Here is a 17,674-nt window from a genome sequence, read left to right as displayed (position 1 = left end):
AGCTAGATTCAATCAAAGAAACATGTATGTACATCTGGACAGGCTGCGCAAGGTGGAGAGGCAGCTCGCTTCTCGTTGCCATCATTTCTCCTCGGCAAGCCTGGGCGTGATACATCTCCAACGTATCTATATTTTTTTATTATTCCATGCTGTTATATTATCAATCTTGGATGTTTTATAATCATTTTATATCATTTTTTGGTACTAACCTATTGACATAGTTTCAAGTGTCAGTTCCTATTTTTTCCGTATTTTTACATCGCAGAGAATCAATATCAGACGGAGTCCAAATGCTACCAAACTTTATGGAGATTTTTTATGAACCAGAAAGAACATGTTGGGCCCTGGTTGCACCTGCGGGGAGTCCCGAGGAGGGGATAACCCACCAGGGCACCCTAGGAGTCTAGGCGCGCCATGGTGGGTAGTGCCCACCGCGGGTGCCCCCCAGACCGTGTCTTTGCTCTATAAATACCCCAAAAATACCAGAACCCTAGGGGGGTCAACAAAATATTCATCCAACCTCCGCAGAGTCCAGAACCACCAGATCCAATCGAAACACCATCTCGGATGGGGTTCACCACCTCCATTGGTGCCTCTCCGATGATGCGTGAGTAGTTCTTTGTAGACCTTCGGGTCCGTAGTTAGTAGCTAGATGGCTTCATCTTTCTCTCTCTCTCTCTCTCTTGATTCTCAATACAATGGTCTCTTGGAGATCCATATGATGTAACTCTTTTTGCTGTGTGTTTGTTGGGATCTGATGAACTTTGAGTTTATGATCAGTCATATCTTTTTATATCCATGAAAGCTATTTGAGTTTCTTTGATCTCTTATATGCATGATATCTTATAGTAGTAGATGCAGGCAGGAGTCAGTCTACTAGTCTTGGACATAATGCCTATGTAATGATCATTGCCTGGATATCGTCATAATTATTGAGGTTCTATCAATTTTCCAACAGTAATTTGTTTACCCATCATTTGCTATCTTTCTCGAGAGAAGCCACTAGTGAAACCTACGGCCCCCGGGTCTTCTTTCTCATATATTTGCTTGCGATCTACTTTTCCTTTGCATTTTTAATAGGATCTTTTAAACCAAAAATACAAAAATACTTTGTTGCACTTTATTTTATTTGCGATCTATTATTTCAATCTATTACAATCTCTAGCATCGTTACCCGAAAGGGATTGACAACCCCTTTAACACGTCGGGTTGCGAGGTGTTGTTACTTGTGTGCATGTGCTGTTTACGTTGTGTTGTTTGGTTCTCCTACTGGTTCGATAACCTTGGTTTCTTCACTGAGGAAAATACCTATTGTCGCTGGGCTGCATCATCCCTTCCTCTTTGGGGAAATAACGACGTAGTCCTAGCAGACAGGAGCTTTTCTGGCGCAATAGTTAGAGAGTAATCAAAAGGAATTTCTGGCGCCGTTGCCATGGAGTATCTTCAACATAACCAGGTTCCTAATCACAAATCTCATCTCCTTGCAATTTACATTATTTACCATTTGCCTCTCGTTTTCCTCTCCCCCACTTCACAAAAATTTACAATTTTATTCGTCCTCTTTTTCGTTCGCCTTTTTCTCGCACTACACCATGACACCACAACATCAACATGGATCTATTGGTATAGGTGTACATTTCCGACACATTGTTTGTCCAGAACAACGCCGACACAAAAAACATTAGGGTTTGCTAAACATTTTCGACGGTCAGTATGTTGGTAAAGTTTGGTAATTCATCGACTTACTATGTGTCGGCATATGTTTGACTACCACTGGATTAAGTGTCGCCGAAGCTTTGCCACTGGAAAAGTGTCGGCGTAGTCCTAGCATGGCCCACTTATTTTCAGCTGCGCGGCACAGCCCAAAGTACTGAGCGGCAAGCGACGCGTGAAAGCCCAAATATACTTCGGTAAGTTTCCTCCCCCCAATCCCCCTCCGGTCCGACCTCTCTCGCAGCACACACATTCAACCTAAACCTAAATCGCCGCCGCCGCCCCCAACCTGCCCGCAGATTTGCTTGCTTCGCCGCCTCTCCCACTCCGGCATCCTATCCCTTGGCCCGTCGTTTAGTCCTGCGTGCTGCCCTATTATACACTGCCGAGGAGTTGCTGCCCCATCTGCAGCCGACGAGCCGCCGCCGCATCTACAGACGAGGAGCCGCCGCCTAGGCGCATAGTCCGCTGGCAGGCAACCGAGTTCTGGAGTCGCCCCGCCGTTCGTCTTCCTCCACCAGCGACCCCTGTCCAGATCGACACCCCTTGTCCTGCCCGACTCCAGTCTCCAGGCCATTGTAGGTAAACTGAGTTTTGTCCTTTGCATCTACTCCTATATAAGTTCTAGGCTTTGCTCTTGTTCCGTCTTGTTTAATCTTGTCTACTCTTGCATCTTGTCTTTTCATTTATCCAGTGGTGGGCATGCTCATGTAAGAAGGCTTATTAGTAACTTCTGCACATATTAACATTCAGAGACCAGCTTTAACTACTAGAGGGTGCATATTTAGAAAGGAAAATGTAACAGAGTTGTAGCACACCTTTTGTTTCAACATTGTTGTTTGAGGATGTTCAAGTGGAGAGTTCCCTACACTTTAGAGATCTAATTCACCAGATTCTGCAATTTGACACAGAACCTTCAGTTACTGTTGATATAAGAAGGATGACATACCGGCATGTGTTACTTTCTAGAGAGAACAAAAATGCATTTTTATTTCATTTTCTACAAATGAACATAACACCGAAGATTCAGATTTCTTGTATGTTGGGTAAGATTGTAAATCTGCCTGTGATCCTTTTATTTCCTTTGTTTATGCCGTGAAAACAGGGACTGAGGTTTAGCCTTACAATTGTGTATGGTCCATAGTAGTGCCTCCAGTGTATCTCATGTATGTATTTTCTTTTTCTTGTACTGGATATTTTCTTGTTCTTTCACTCCTAATCTGTAGTTTTCTCATAATCTAGGTGCTCACGAATCACAACTTTAATGTTTGCATATTGAATCAAGAAACCTTCTAAATCTGCCAACATAGCCTCCACTTACTGTATGCTCAAGTCTGTTTGTGGCATATCACATTTAACTTCTGTTTTAGTCTGCTCAAGTGGAGAGCTCCATAAAATTCAGAAATCAAAGTCACAAAATTTTAGGGATAAAAGGGGTGATGGAAAATTGCATTTCTCTAGTCTCAGTTTATTCTTCCTTGGCGCCCCATTATTTAATTTTTGTCTATTTGGTATGTATATTCGAAGTGAATGCCCACTTCTCCTATCCATATTTCATAACTATGTTTCCTATTTTTCATCACTATGTTTCCTATATTTTCTTAACTATGTTTCTTAATTATGCTACTTCACACGAAATTGCTTGGTGGATGGTGCAGTTTTAATCTTCTGCTTCTCAATAAAAGTTGTGGCCATGTATTTAAATCGTTACATAATTTACTCACTTTTCATATCTTTTGCACTATTTTTTTATTAAGCATCATGGTCTGATATGTGCTATTTACAGGAGAAAAGATGGAAGCAACAAGAGTTGGAAGTGAGCTCCCTGCGTATGAACAATTGAGGCTAGCAAGTATTGCAGAAAACAAAAATAAGTTGAGAGCTCCTGTTGGAATATAAAGAAAATATTTAGCATTGGGAGAAAACATGAGGCCCTCTGGGGAAGTAGGCGGCTTGTCTCATCCAGCCAAGAAGAAAGTTATTCAGATTTCTCATTGCTCCATGTAGCTGGCATCAAGAGTTACGCTCGTAGCAGGCATGAATTGGTAAACTGAAGCACCTCTTTTTGAAAGTGATGTATCCGATTAGTTAGGTTTTCTAATTACTAGGGAAAATAATTTGTTGCGGGCTGAAGAACTTGACTATGACCTGCGGGTAGATGAAATATTTATCAGAGTACATCACATACAACTGGAGTTCCTACCGCACAAGCAGAGACACTAATTGTTAGTCAGAGATACACATCATGTGCTTTTCTTTAGTACAGTCAATTTTGTGACTGCATATTAATTGATGACGACTAAAACTACACTGAGGTCATTATAGAAATAATTTTAGGTGCCTCAGTTGCTCTATTTTTTGCAGAAACAACCTGAAGAAGCAGCTGAACTCCACCCAGAATTGAAGGAAAAACCTACACAAGGAGATTTTTCATGCTCGTGCTTTTGTAGAGAAGGAACCAAGAGGAGGTGTGCGAAAGTTTGTACTCTACTATAGAAGGAACCAAGCGAAGGAACACAAGATGATCAAGTTTGTACTCTACTAGAGCGCACGGAACAAATGCAATGAAAAATTGGAGAGACGCATCAAGTTCTTTTTTGTCTAGGAATCCGAAATGTGGAAACACCATTGCCTAATAGTTTAGTATCTCGGCCCGTGGTACAATGCTTAGTTATCATCTTTTTGAAGTCTTATCTAAAACATGTGGACACTAATTTAGTTTTTTGTGCATGGCCCTCCATAGGTTTCACGGATTGTATAGCACAAGATGGCAAATGGATCTTCTAATTCAGACAACTTTTGTTAAGTTATATCAGGTATTATTCTTGTGAACTTTTTTCCATGAGATGACACAGGTTCATGATGGGCACGATAAAGTGATGCTAAATCTGGGTTATAGCAGAACATAGAATGTTTGGTTTCTATATTTACATGTGTGTAGTGCAACCCCCATTATCATGCAAATAGTATCAAGTTCAGAGACTTAATCATGAAAGCTAGCAGAAATGCGTGATTTAGTACACAAGCTAAACTAAATGTTTTCTTGCATATTTGTTCAAATAAGGTGAGTGGTACAAATGTCCGTAAGTGTGCAATTCCTAGTAGCTAAACTGAAGCTTGCTTTCTTTTAAAGATCAGCCACAAAAAAACTACTTCCATTATTTTTTAGGGAAGAATATTTAGTTCAGCCCACATATTAGGTTTACATCTGACTCTTTTTTTAGAGAAACATAGTTTTGGTAGCTTTTTCAGCATCTGTTCAGTCTGAGGATTTTGACCATATCAGAGAACAATATATGCGAACCTCTATTGTATACCACACAATGTTTCATAGCATGCATGAACCAGAACACAAGCAATATCCTGTAAATTGACTTGTTTTCACCAAGTGCACTAATACATATATGACTGCTGGTACATGTATATGTAATAGTACTTATGTGATTTTTTGCCGATTCAGTAACTTCGAAATCTCTGAAATTACACTAAGGACCTTACTCATCTTGTCTTAGAACATACCTGATTGCTCATCAACAAGTTCAGACATTTTTATAGTAAGCCATTTGTAATATACTAGGTGCTATGCTGACTTTGGTTTACATTCTAATAAGGTTATCTTTTGTAACTTGAATCTTTGCATAGTTATAATATTCTTGAGATAATTGGCTTTATTTTTCAGATCCTTTATTTAGTAGATAAAAGGCCTCCTTATTTGTTTTATGTTTCAAATGTAATAGTAAATAAAAAGACATGCATAATTTTTATTGGAGAGGTCATGCAGTCAAGTATTTGTTTACTTTTCTTGTAAGCAAGCTTGTATGTTGTACATCTTTTGTTTCTTGGATCTTTGGACTCACTCACAAAGTTGAACAAATTGTATTATTTCTAAGATTACTGAATTATTTTGTAGGGACAAATGATAGAAAGTAGCAAGCCTGCTAGTTGATTGAACATGTCCTCGTGATTGGTTTTGTTGAAAACATGGATGACACATTTTGTTCATATGGAAGTTGACTTGGCTTGGCGATTGAAGAGCTGATCTTCATAATATTCTGTAGTCAGTTCAGTGATCAAGCACTTGGTCTCTTAGGAATTTTAGCCATTATATTTGTAACATGCCTATGTTGTATATCTGACTTGTGTATATCCTTCATGGTTGTAGCCATCTTTAGTGAAGAAAACTAATGAATCTTGTATGTATATATTGAATGGATGCATTAATCAATGATACCTTGTGATGAAGAGAAGAGTGCAATTGTTTGTATATGTATTGCGTATTGAACATGAACTGGATATTATGAATGTAGTTTGATTCAAAATATTGTGCATTTTCATATGTGCTGAAATGTAGAACCGTGGCAGCAAATGTGTCGGTGCAAGTATTTGACATCGCACTATCTGTCGGCATAACACACCGGCAGAAAAACTATCGTGGTAACAATGGACGTTGCCCAGTGTGTCGGCATAGCACACTGTCAGATGATCTGTCGGCGTAGCATAGTCCGTCGGTGTAGAAATGTCTGTCGCCATAGATCTCACAAAAATGGTCATATTGTCTGTCGGCCTCGATTTATCTGTCGGCAAAGACCTATCCCGGCAGGACTATAGGCGACAACTCCTTTCTGTTGGCAAAGGTCTTTGCCGACAGTAAATGTGTCGCCTTAGGTGACCTATGCCGACAGATTGTTTGACGCTGCTTTGAGTGTCATGGTGTAGTGTCGTCAGATCTTTTGTTTGCTTGTGTTGCCATGTGCCTCTATATGCTTGCATCTTCGCTTTCTAAAAATCTATTGATATGGATCCCCATCCACTTGCTAATCTTTTTAAAAGATCCAATCCTGATGAACCAATTGCTTGTGAGTTGAGTGCACTAGATTATCTTTATGAAGTTTTGCTTGAGAATCGTGAATCTGAAAATTGTGATGAAGGAATTTATGAAGTGATTCATGCTAGCTCCTTGAATGAAAAGCATTGTTTTAATAATTTTACTATAAATTCTATTAATGTCAATTGTGCTAATAATATGCAAAACCCCAAGCCTGGGGATGCTTGTTTTGTCATGTCCGCTACTTATTGCAATGACCATGATTGGGGTGATAATGATTCTTATGATCTTCAAATTATATTTAAACCTCATGATGAATATGCTTGCGATAATATTGGAAGTGAGTTTGCACGAGTGTCAACTTTAACTAAAAATAATCCGACGTATTTGGAGAGTATTCAGTCTTATGAAAACTTTGATAAAAATGGGCTCGGAGAGGTCATGACTTTATTTAATTATAATCCCACTATTTTGGAAGAGTGTCAATTTTGCATGCATGTGGATCATGAAGAGAATATTTTATGTGATAGTTGTATTGTTGAATTTGATTATGATCTTACATGCAATTATTTTGAGAGATGGAAATATGGTTATAGAAAATTTCATGTTACTAAATTACCTCTCGTTATGTTGAGATCATTAATGTTTTATTCCTCTTCTTTGCATATGTTAGATGTTTCTTGTCTTTAATTTGTTTGCTTACAAATTCATATGCCTAGGAAGCATGTTAGACTTAAATGTGTTTGTCGTATGTTTCATGATGTTCTCTCTGTGTTTCAATTCTTATCTTTCGTGTGAGCATCGTTGAAATCTTATGCCTAGCTAGGGGCGTGAAACTATAGCGCTTGTTGGGAGGCAACCCAATGAAAAAAAATTATATTTACTTTTTTCTTCCTGTTTTTGTGTGTTTGCACAATTATGCTACTGTTATGATTGTGTTTTTATATTTTAATTAGTGTTTGTGCCAAGTAAAGCCTTTAAGATCTTCTTGGGTGATAGTTGTTTAATCTTGCTGAAAAATCAAAAAACTTTTATGCTCATGAAATTAATTTTCATTTTTATTAGAGAGCCATAAAATACCCATTCCACTTGCAGTAGATAAATATACAACTTTCTCAGGTTGACCTAATTTTGCAAAAAAATTGGAGTTACAGAAGTATTCGAAATAGTCAGATTCTGTTTTCTTTGTGTTGTGTGCTTATTTTGATGGCCCTATGGCTTTCTTTGATGAGTTTTTGCCATAGAAAGTTGGAATACAGAAGATATAATACAAGAAAAAAATATGAATTGGTTTGATACATCACTTATAGTAGTGGTTTATTATTCTTAAGCTAACGGATCTCACGAAGGTTTTATCGAGTTTTGTGTGATTGAAGTTTTCAAGTTTTGGGTTATCTTACGATGGATGGAGGAAGGATGGAAGATCCTAAGCTTGGGGATGCCCCGGCATCCCAAGCTATTATCCAAGAATGAGCAACCAACTAAGCTTGGGGATGCCCCCGAGTGGCATCCCCGCTTTCTTCCAACGATCATCGGTATTTTACTTGAAACTATATTTTTATTCGTCACATGATATGTGTTTTGCTTGGAGCGTCTTGTATGATATGAGTCTTTTCTTGTTTTTGTGTGTGTTTTAAGTCATCAATCCTTGCTGGACAAACCTATTTGAGAGAGCCAAAATTATGTCATGACTTGTTAGAATTGATCTCTATGCTTCATTTAAATTTTTATGGGCTAGGACTTGCTCTAGTGCTTCACTTATATCTTTTTGAGCACGTCGTGCTTTAGTATTTTTGAAGAAATGCTCTCTTTCTTCACTAGGATTTATTTTAGAGTTAATAAAATTTTGAAGAAATTATCTCTTGCTTCACTTAAATTATTTTGGGAGAAAGAAAATGTGTTATGCTCATGATCTTCACTTATATATGTTTGAGCTTATGAAAAGAAACACAAATAATTAGTCCCAAAGTGATAAATATCAAGAAGGATAAAGAAAAATAAAGTCATGAGGATCATTGGAGAAAATAAACTTGATTTTCCTAAAAGCATTCTAAATATATAAAAGAGGGGGAATGGATTCTACAAGAAAAGGCGGGCAAAGGTAGTTCAGGGGTCAATTCTTGGAGCATAGCTCATCTCTAAGTCCCCAACCCATCTCGTTAGTAATAGTTTTAAGATATGATGATGTGATATATGAGTTATGTTGATGAGTAATTGTGCTCTAGTAGGAATATTGGTGTTAAGGTTTGTGATCCCCCAAGCATGCACGAATGGTCTCTCGTTATGCTATGGTGTTGGAGCATGATTTATTTTTGATTGTCTTTCTTATGAATGGTGGTCGGGGATGAGCGACGGTTTTTTCCTACCAATCTATCCCCTAGGGACATGCGTAGTAGTCTTCGAGGGCTAATAAACATTTGTAGTAAGTATATGAGTTCTTTATGATTAATGTGAGTCCATCGATTATACGCACTCTTACCTTTTTCGCAATTTGCTAGCTTCTATGGTACCATGCATTGCCCTTTCTCACATCGAGACATGATGCAAACTTCGCAGGTGCATTCAGACCCTATGATATGATACGCTCTATCACACATAAGCCTTATTATATTTTCCTCAAAACAGCCACCATACCTACCTATTATGGCTTTTCCAAAGCCATTCCGAGATATATTGCCATGCAACTTTCACCGTTTCCGTTTGATGACTTGAGCAATCACTGTCATATTGCTTTGCATGATCATATAGTTGTGGCTCAGCCACCGTTCATCATTTTTCATACATGTTACGCTAGATCATTTCACATCCTGGTACATGCCAGAGGCATTCATATAGAGTCATACTTTGTCATAGGTATCAAATTGTAATTTTTATTTCTTTTAAGTTATAAGTAAATAGAAGTGTGATGATCATCATTATTCATTTCTAGAGCAGTGTCCCAGTGAGGAAAGGATGATGGAGACTATGATTCCCTCACAAGTCGGGATGAGACTCCGGACAATGAGAGAAAAGGAAAAAAAGAAAAAGGAAAAAAATAAACAAAGAGAGAAGGGGCATTGTTAGTATCCTTTACCACACTTGTGCTTCAAAGTAGCACCATGTCTTTCATATGGAGAGTCTCCTATGTTGTCACTTTTCATATACTAGTGGGAATTTTTCATTATAGGATTAGATGCACTCCCACTTTCATATTTAGATTTCATACACTTATAGCTCTTAGTGCATTCGTCACATAGCAATCCTTACTCCTCATGTTGATATCGATTGATGGGAATCTCCATAGCTCATTGGTTAGCCACATCGATGTGAGACTTTCTTACTTCTTTGTCTTCTTTATATTTACCCTATCATCATACTCTATTCCAACAGTAGAGTTATATCCATGGCTTGCGCTTATGTATTGCGTAAGAGTTTAAAAAGTTGAAGCGCGTTAAAAAGTATGAACCAATTTCTCGGCTTGTCATCGGGGTTGTGCATGATAAATACTTTGTGTTAAGAAGACAGAGCATGACAAGACTATATAATTTTGTATGGATAACATATTTTAGCATTGATCTTTTGAAAGACATGGTTGCTTGTTGATATGCTTGAGTATCTAAATTATTATGTCAACACTAGACTATTGCTTTGAATCATATAAAAAGTCAAATGTCCATGCTATAAAGAAAAAAATATGATATGACATGTTAAACAGCACTCCACATAAAAAATTCTGTTTTTATCATTTACCTACTCGAGGACGAGTGGAAGTTAAGCTTAGGGATGTTGATACGTCTCCAACGTATCTATAATTTTTGATTGTTCCATGCTGCTATATTATCAATTTTGGATGTTTTATAATCATTTTATATCATTTTTAGATACTAACCTATTGACATAGTGCCAAGTGCCAGTTCCTGTTTTTCTGTGTTTTTTACATCGCAGAAAATCAATATCAGACGGAGTCCAAATGCCACGAAATTTTACGGACATTTTTTATGAACCAGAAGGAACATGTTGGGCCCTAGTTGCACCTGGGGGAGTCCCGAGGAGGGGACAACCCACCAAGGCGCGCCATGAGGCTCAGGCACGCCCTGGTTGGTTGTGCCCACCTCGGGTGCTCCCCGGACCGCCTCTTTGCTCAATAAATACGCCAAAAATATCAAAACCCTAGGGGGTTGACAAAATATTCATCCAGCCACCGCAGAGTCCAGAACCACCAGATCCAATCTAGATACCATCTCGGATGGGGTTCACCACCTTCATTGGTGCCTCTCTGATGATGCGTGAGTAGTTCTTTATAGACCTTCAGGTCTGTAGTTAGTAGCTAGATGACTTCATCTCTCTCTCTCTTTATTGATTCTTAATACAATGGTTTCTTGGAGATCCGTATGATATAACTCTTTTTCTGGTCTGTTTGTTGGATGAACTTTGAGTTTATAATCAGTCATATATATCTTTTTATATCCATGAAAGTTATTTGAGTTTCTTTGATCTCTTATAGCCTAGTGTTTCTTCTCCGGTATTTGGGTTTTGTTTGACCAACTTGATCTATTTATCTTACAATAGAAAGAGGTGCCCGGTAGTGGGTTCGATCTTACGGTGCTTGATCCCAGTGACAGAATGGAAACCGACACGTATGTATCATTGCATTAAGGATAAAAGGATGGGATCTATATCTACGCAATAGATAAACGGATCTTGTCTACATCATGTCATCGTTCTTATTGAATTACTCCATTTTTGCATGAACTTAATACACTAGATGCATACTGGATAGCGGTCAATGTGTCGAGTAATAGTAGTAGATGTAGGCAGGAGTCGATCTACTAATCTTGGACGTGATGTCTATGTAATGATCATTGCCTAGATATCGTCATAATTATTTAAGGTTCTATCAATTGCCCAACAGTAATTTGTTTACCCACCGTTTTCTATCTTTCTCGAGAGAAGCCACTATTGAAATCTACGGCCCCAGGGTCTTCTTTCTCATATATTTGCTTGCGATCTACTTTCTCTTTGTATTTTTATTCAGATCTATTAAACCAACAATACAAAAATACTTTGTTGCACTTTATTTTATTTGCGATCTATTATTTCAATCTATTACAATTTCTCGCATCGTCATCCGAAAGGGATTGACAACACCTTTAACACGTCGGGTTGTGAGGTGTTGTTACTTGTGTGCAGGTGTTGTTTACGTTGTGTTGCTTGGTTCTCCTACTGGTTTGATAAGCTTGGTTTCTTCACTGAGGGAAATACCTACCGTCATTGTGCTGTATCATCAATTCCTCTTTTAAAAAATACCGACATAGTCCTAGCAGACAGGAGTTTTTCTGACGCTATAGTCAGAGAATAATCAGGGCGCCAACGTCCACACCCACGCGCCATCTAATCAAATCAGAATTCACGCCCTCGTACTTGCACTAAAGACTGTTATAGCAGACCAGAATCATGACGAGAAGCACAAGTAAATATATGAAACTGTTGTCTGGTTGTATGTGAGCACACATAATTTGTTTATTTATCAAGTAAGCAACACATAGTGAGTAATTTTCAGAAGTGCATCAGCATCATATGCAACACTATAGCAATGCAGCTGGTCCTCTGCTCTCTGAAAAAGGTTCCAGTTTTCATCTCACACCTAACCTAATTAATTCACCCAGAGCAAGAGCAGAGCATGAGAGAGAGAGAGATCTTAAAGAGTCGGAGCAGCGGCGGAAGAATCAGTCAGACCTGGTGGTGGTGCATGGTGCATCAACCCAAATCAAAACCAACATGGTCATGGCGGCAGGCTGCAGACCTCCATGGCGTGGTTGTGGACAAGGATGGAGCCTGCCCTGTAGGGCTGGACACGAGCCGAGCCGAGCCGAGTTAGGTCCGAGCCACGCTTTAGCTCGCTCTAGAGCGGCTCGGCTCGGCTTGGCTCATGAAACCAACGAGCTGCATATGGGTGGCTCAGCTCGATTTTTCACTGACTGGGTCTAGCCCGAGCGGCTCGTGACAGGACGGCAAGCGACGTGGGCAGTGTGGCAGCGCGGCTTGGCGAACACAGCGGCCGACGTCGGGGAGGACTAGGAGCAGAGAAGGACGTGGGTGGGTAGCACGCGAGCACCGGCGTGCGTGTGTGCGCTTGGCGACGATGTCATGCCTGCATGCGCGCGCGCCGACGACGGCATGCGTAGGCGCGGCGTCCAGCGGGGTCGCGTTGTCCTGCCCCAAGTGCACCTGCGGTATGTTGCCCAGCGCCACCGCAACGTCACCCTTCTCCTCCTCTTGCTTGGAAAGAGAATGGCAGATCGATGGATGGCGTTGGGAAGAAGAATAGATTGCAAGGAGGGAGGCTGGGGGCGACCTATGTGTGCGGCGGCGGCGGCGGGGATGGTGCTGGATGGGGTGCGTGGGTGCGTGCTGCTCGTGTAGGTCAGAGAAAGGGGTTTGCTTTGTATTGGGCTTGGCCTGCTCGTGTAGCGCTAGGCTACGGAATGTTAAAATTTGAGTGTGCGAAGAAATGGCCCCCGAGCTGGACCGAGCGAAAACAGGCTTGGCTCGGTCGCTGAACGGGCCTATATTTCCAGCTCGGCTCGTCCTTTTTAGTTGGCGGGCCGAGCCCAGTCGGGCCGAGCTAGAACAAGCTTCAAGCCGGGCTAAAATGCTCACTCGTACGTCCAGCCCTACTGCCCTGTGTGCGAGGAAGGGAATGAGGCTGAGCCAAATTGATCGAAGAGGAGAAGATGGCGAGAGAGTGGGTATCTTGACGCGGGCCCAGGTTTCCAAAGCTTCACCGGATCGATCAAGCTGTGCACATAGATCACCAGAGAAACCATGCCAAAACAGTAAGGAGAAAAGGCATGCTGATGGTTATGTATCTGCGTTGTGTTGATGTGTTATTCTTTGTATACCACAAAATTCTATTGAATATGCAAGTCAAAACTACACCATGGTGGTCTGCCAATAAAAATGAAATTGAAGTCAATTCCTTCTCTTGGACACAATCCATAAATTGAGTAATCAGCAAATCAACACTACTATGAGTTGACTACTGGATTATCAACTAACCCTTGTTAATAATTGAGATGCTAATATGTTACTGAATTTCCCACCAGACTAGAGTCACAAAATCTCAAGGTTCTGAATTTTCTGCAAGACTCGTTGAGAAGTTGAACAAGCAAAGACAAGCCCAATTGGAGGGAGAAAACTTGGCTTGCAGTTTAGGAGAGCAGCAGGTTCGTTTGTCAACAATAAACCTTAATAAGTAGGACGCCGATAGCTGCCACACGTGTGGTATATTCGATATGCGCCCACACATCCTGTATGGTGTGAGCAAGAGGCAGCCCACACGGGCTGTGTGTGGGCGGACATTAGAATTGCCCACATGTGTGGGCGCGGCTACTTCGTGCCACATGTCCAACAAATACTATTCATCTCCACCCCGCGCGTGTGGCACGAATCAAAAATGCCCACACGTCCTAGCGCAGCTACGTTAGGTACCCCGCGGGATGGCGATTTACTTGCCATCCTGGTTGGCAGATGTACTTCTTCGGGATGGAAAGTGTAGTTGTAAAAGCATGGCAACTCTATCTGTTTTGATTAACTATAGTTGCCATGTCTAATTCATGGTAGTTGCCGCGTGTAATCAAACCGTAGTTTCCGTGTGTGATTAACTACTTGCTACATATGGTCAAACAGTAGTTGCCATGTGTATTATCTAGTTGTCACGTGTAGTCTAACCATAGTTGCCATGTATTGTTAATCACAGTTGCCATGTGTATTTATCTGGTTGCCAGGTACGCGCAACTGCAGTTGCCGTCTAGCAAAGAATCACAGTTGCCATGTGTATTTACCTAGTTGCCACGTTCGCGTAACTGCAGTTGCCATCCACAACGTAGGAGTGTCGTGTGGGCGAAAAGCAGTTCGCCCACACGCGAATGACCTAGGTGGTGGCTGTGTGGGCAGAAACTAGTTCGCCCACACAGCACAGCTGGCAAACAGCGTGGTGCGGGCGTGTGGGCAAACTCTCCAACGCCCACACACCAGCCCCGTCCTATGTGGCACATCAAATCCACCTTTTCATGTCAAGATTCGTGCAAAAAACAGCGAACGATAATCCAAACGTGTGGGCGAGTTAAGTAACGCCTACATGTGTGGGCGTTAGTGTTTCCGAATAAGTATTTTTTGCGTGCCTTGCCCTTGAGTATTCAACTAGGAGTATATAGGCCCTGTTCGGTACCACTCCGCTCCACAACTCCGGGAGCAGAGTTGGTGGAGCTATAGTTTAAAATGGTGGAGCTGCACTTGCCTCGCTCCACAGATTCTAGAGTAGATGACTACCGAACAGGGCCATAGTAGTAGCCCCAATGTCAGGAGAGAGATTTCTATTTTACTGATCAACGTGCTAGTGGTAGTTTAAGCTGATTGCGGTGCTCACAGATAATCTGAAAAGAAGAAACCGTTCTTTTTCTGCTTCCCCTTCTCACTCCACCTCCAGCCTAGCTAGTTGGGTAGTTCATGTCTCGCCTCGCTTCGCCCCCCTTCCAAATCGCAACAAGGCCGCAATATAATCAGTGCTATGCAATTAAAGAAACTAGGTGATATTAGTATGCCATATTGTAAACATGTATGAGGTGCATTCTTAGAGTGTAGATAAGGGATAAAAGGAAAATGAACTTATCACTGAAGTAGTCATATTGTAAACATTTATGAGGTGCATTCTTAGAGTGTAGATAAAGGATAAAAGGAAAATGAACTTATCACTGAAGTAGTATGTTTGCGAGGTCACAGAGACCACAGTTGGAAAATGTGGTAGTACAACATGTGGAAATTCTTGCTAAGTTCAAATATATACATATATAAATAATATAATCAGCTTAAGCAAGTTTGGTGTATTATACTGATATAGATGTTGACTCATACGATAATTTTGCAATGATGTGAAGTTTATTCTAGTACAAACTAACCCAATTTCATACATAGAGATTATTTTACTATTCATAATTTGTTGAAGGGAGATAATTCTCCAGATCGTTCGGATATAAGTACATCTACAACAAACGACTGGAACCATAAAAATAATTTTACTGGCCAGAAAGGCAATGCATGCAGCAGTTTGAGACGTATATATGCCACTGTTAGGGAGATATAAGGTAGTTGATACAAAGGAGCGATAACCTTAATACATGAATGTAAGATGACTGTAACCATATATTGATGGAATAAGACACTTGGTAGTGTAGCAGTAGAGATTTAGTGAGGGGGAAACTTTTAAAGTTGCAACCTTCTTGGATGTATGCATCAGACTTGAAAAAATGCCAAGTGACCAAAGTTTATAATTAAGCAAGATGAACTTGGGACATTTAAATCAATAATAGAAGTATAAACAGAAGTTTCCCAAGCAACGAATGATGAACTGTAAAAAGGACCGAGAATTAAAGATTGATGAGAAATCATGAATTTTGGACTGTAATTACCTCTTTGACAGGAACGTCGAGGTAGAGGATACAGGCCGGCTGCAATGCCATGCTCTTGTATGTCAGACTTTAAGCCTTTATATATAACTCTACAGAAAGAGTAGGAACATACAGATCATAAACTAATTAAACTCTTTCTGCTTCAAAATTGAATATGAACTACTATATGATGTTATGAACTAATGGACTTGTTATCACTAATTGCAGAAATTTCTCAAATGAGTGATCAAATGGTTATTGAGAAATAGATAGATATCATACCACATCACTGAAGATTTCAGGGACCTCATGAACCTAGCTAACTAACATCTGTTAAAGTTACATATACCTACTGCTATAGGTTGAGCGATTAAAATAGGTGCTGATGATCAGTGGTGTCATCCGCGTGGACAGCAGGACCTCATCGAACAGCGAAATCCTGTTTAGTACATTACAGGATATCAATTTTTCCCAATCTTGTAAACAGAAGGGTTCAGAAAGGTAACCAATTGATGTAATTGTATACAAAAGAAACATCAAATTTAAGCTAGTATCTAGTATATGGTAAATTCCCGGTACCTCTTTAATTGGTACCTCATCACTGGTCCTCTTCTTATTATCTCTTCGTCTTCCAGCACATGTCACTGGCATCTTCATCACGATCAGGATCTCCCCCAAGGATCAGGCAAGGTAGATCTGTTTCCAAAATGCAATGTTTTAATGTTTTTGTTGGGCCGCAAGAAAACCCACCAGTCAATCTCTGTTCTTGCTCCACGGAGAAATAAGATGACTGACAGATCAGACATGGGCAGCAGCAAGAATCGCTCACCTGGAATCCTTCCGACCTACTCTTCCTAGGCGCCTTCTTGAATTTCTAGAGGCAAGACCTGCAATGGACCCGCATTATATATGAAGGCAGAACCATCAAGCCATCGACACTGATTGGGGTGCAGCTGCACGGGTTACTCCTGCAATGGGAGGTAGAGGAGTAAGATCTGATGGAGAAGGTGAAGAGAGATGTGATTCGGTGGGTGGAAGAGCAAATGTCGGGGAGAAGAGCCCCTCTATTAAATCTAGCACCAAGGGCAAAATAGTGAGGGGCGATTAATCCTCTTCTTTCATGTGCATCTGTGGCTGACGTTTCATATCGTGAGTGAATAGCATGTCAGTTGGAAGAGAGAGCGACGGCGAGTGAGGTTGGAGCGAGGAAGACGAAGCCTAGTCGCATCGATCAACTACAATTACATTTTTTTTTGAGACAACACACGAAGCTTTTTATTGATTCGTCACAATGTTTACAGGGACGAAAGAAAGATCTCCGGGATGGCCTAACCATACACGGCGGCCACCCCCGAGAGATAAAGCATGCTTCACTAAGTTGTGAGCTTCATAATTTGAGCTCCTAAACTCATGGCTAAACCTACACATATCAAAAGTTGCAGAATGGCTTAATATTTCATGCACAATAGCACCATATGGAGATGCGTCCTCCTTTTTCAGAGAGTCTACTGCCTTCTTGCAATCCGATGCAACATGAATGCGCCTTTGGTACAAGTCCTCCGCAAGTGCAAGGCCTTCTCTGATCGCCATGGCCTCCAGCGTTTCCGGGTCCCCAATATGCTCTATGATCAGCGCCGAAGCTCCCAAAAACAGACCATCTGAACTTCTGCAGATTGCACCCACAGCCCCGAAACGGGCTTGCCTTGGTGCG

General features: G+C 40.8%; 2 long non-coding RNA genes across 4 annotated transcripts; one reads left to right on the top strand and one right to left on the bottom strand.

Annotated features, from left to right (window-relative positions):
- The first annotated feature begins 1,940 nt into the window (after positions 1–1,940).
- LOC123057760 (uncharacterized) lies at positions 1,941–5,949 on the top strand. 3 transcript variants are annotated; one of them, XR_006426949.1, is made up of 5 exons: positions 1,941–2,295; positions 3,500–3,758; positions 4,078–4,371; positions 4,457–4,529; positions 5,624–5,949. It is a non-coding gene; the product is annotated as an uncharacterized lncRNA (long non-coding RNA). The 3 variants fall into 3 exon arrangements; XR_006426948.1 differs by having other exon boundaries at positions 4,457–5,949; XR_006426947.1 differs by having other exon boundaries at positions 4,078–4,529.
- A 10,041-nt stretch (positions 5,950–15,990) lies between these two features.
- Positions 15,991–17,144, bottom strand: LOC123057759 (uncharacterized). The gene is made up of 3 exons (XR_006426946.1): positions 16,793–17,144; positions 16,543–16,659; positions 15,991–16,402 (listed from the first exon to the last, which is right to left on the bottom strand). It is a non-coding gene; the product is annotated as an uncharacterized lncRNA (long non-coding RNA).
- Positions 17,145–17,674: the final 530 nt, after the last annotated feature.

This window comes from Triticum aestivum, chromosome 3A (genome assembly GCF_018294505.1).
Source record: "Triticum aestivum cultivar Chinese Spring chromosome 3A, IWGSC CS RefSeq v2.1, whole genome shotgun sequence".
NCBI classification, from domain to species: domain Eukaryota; kingdom Viridiplantae; phylum Streptophyta; class Magnoliopsida; order Poales; family Poaceae; genus Triticum; species Triticum aestivum.
This window is presented reverse-complemented; position numbering and strand designations above follow the sequence as displayed.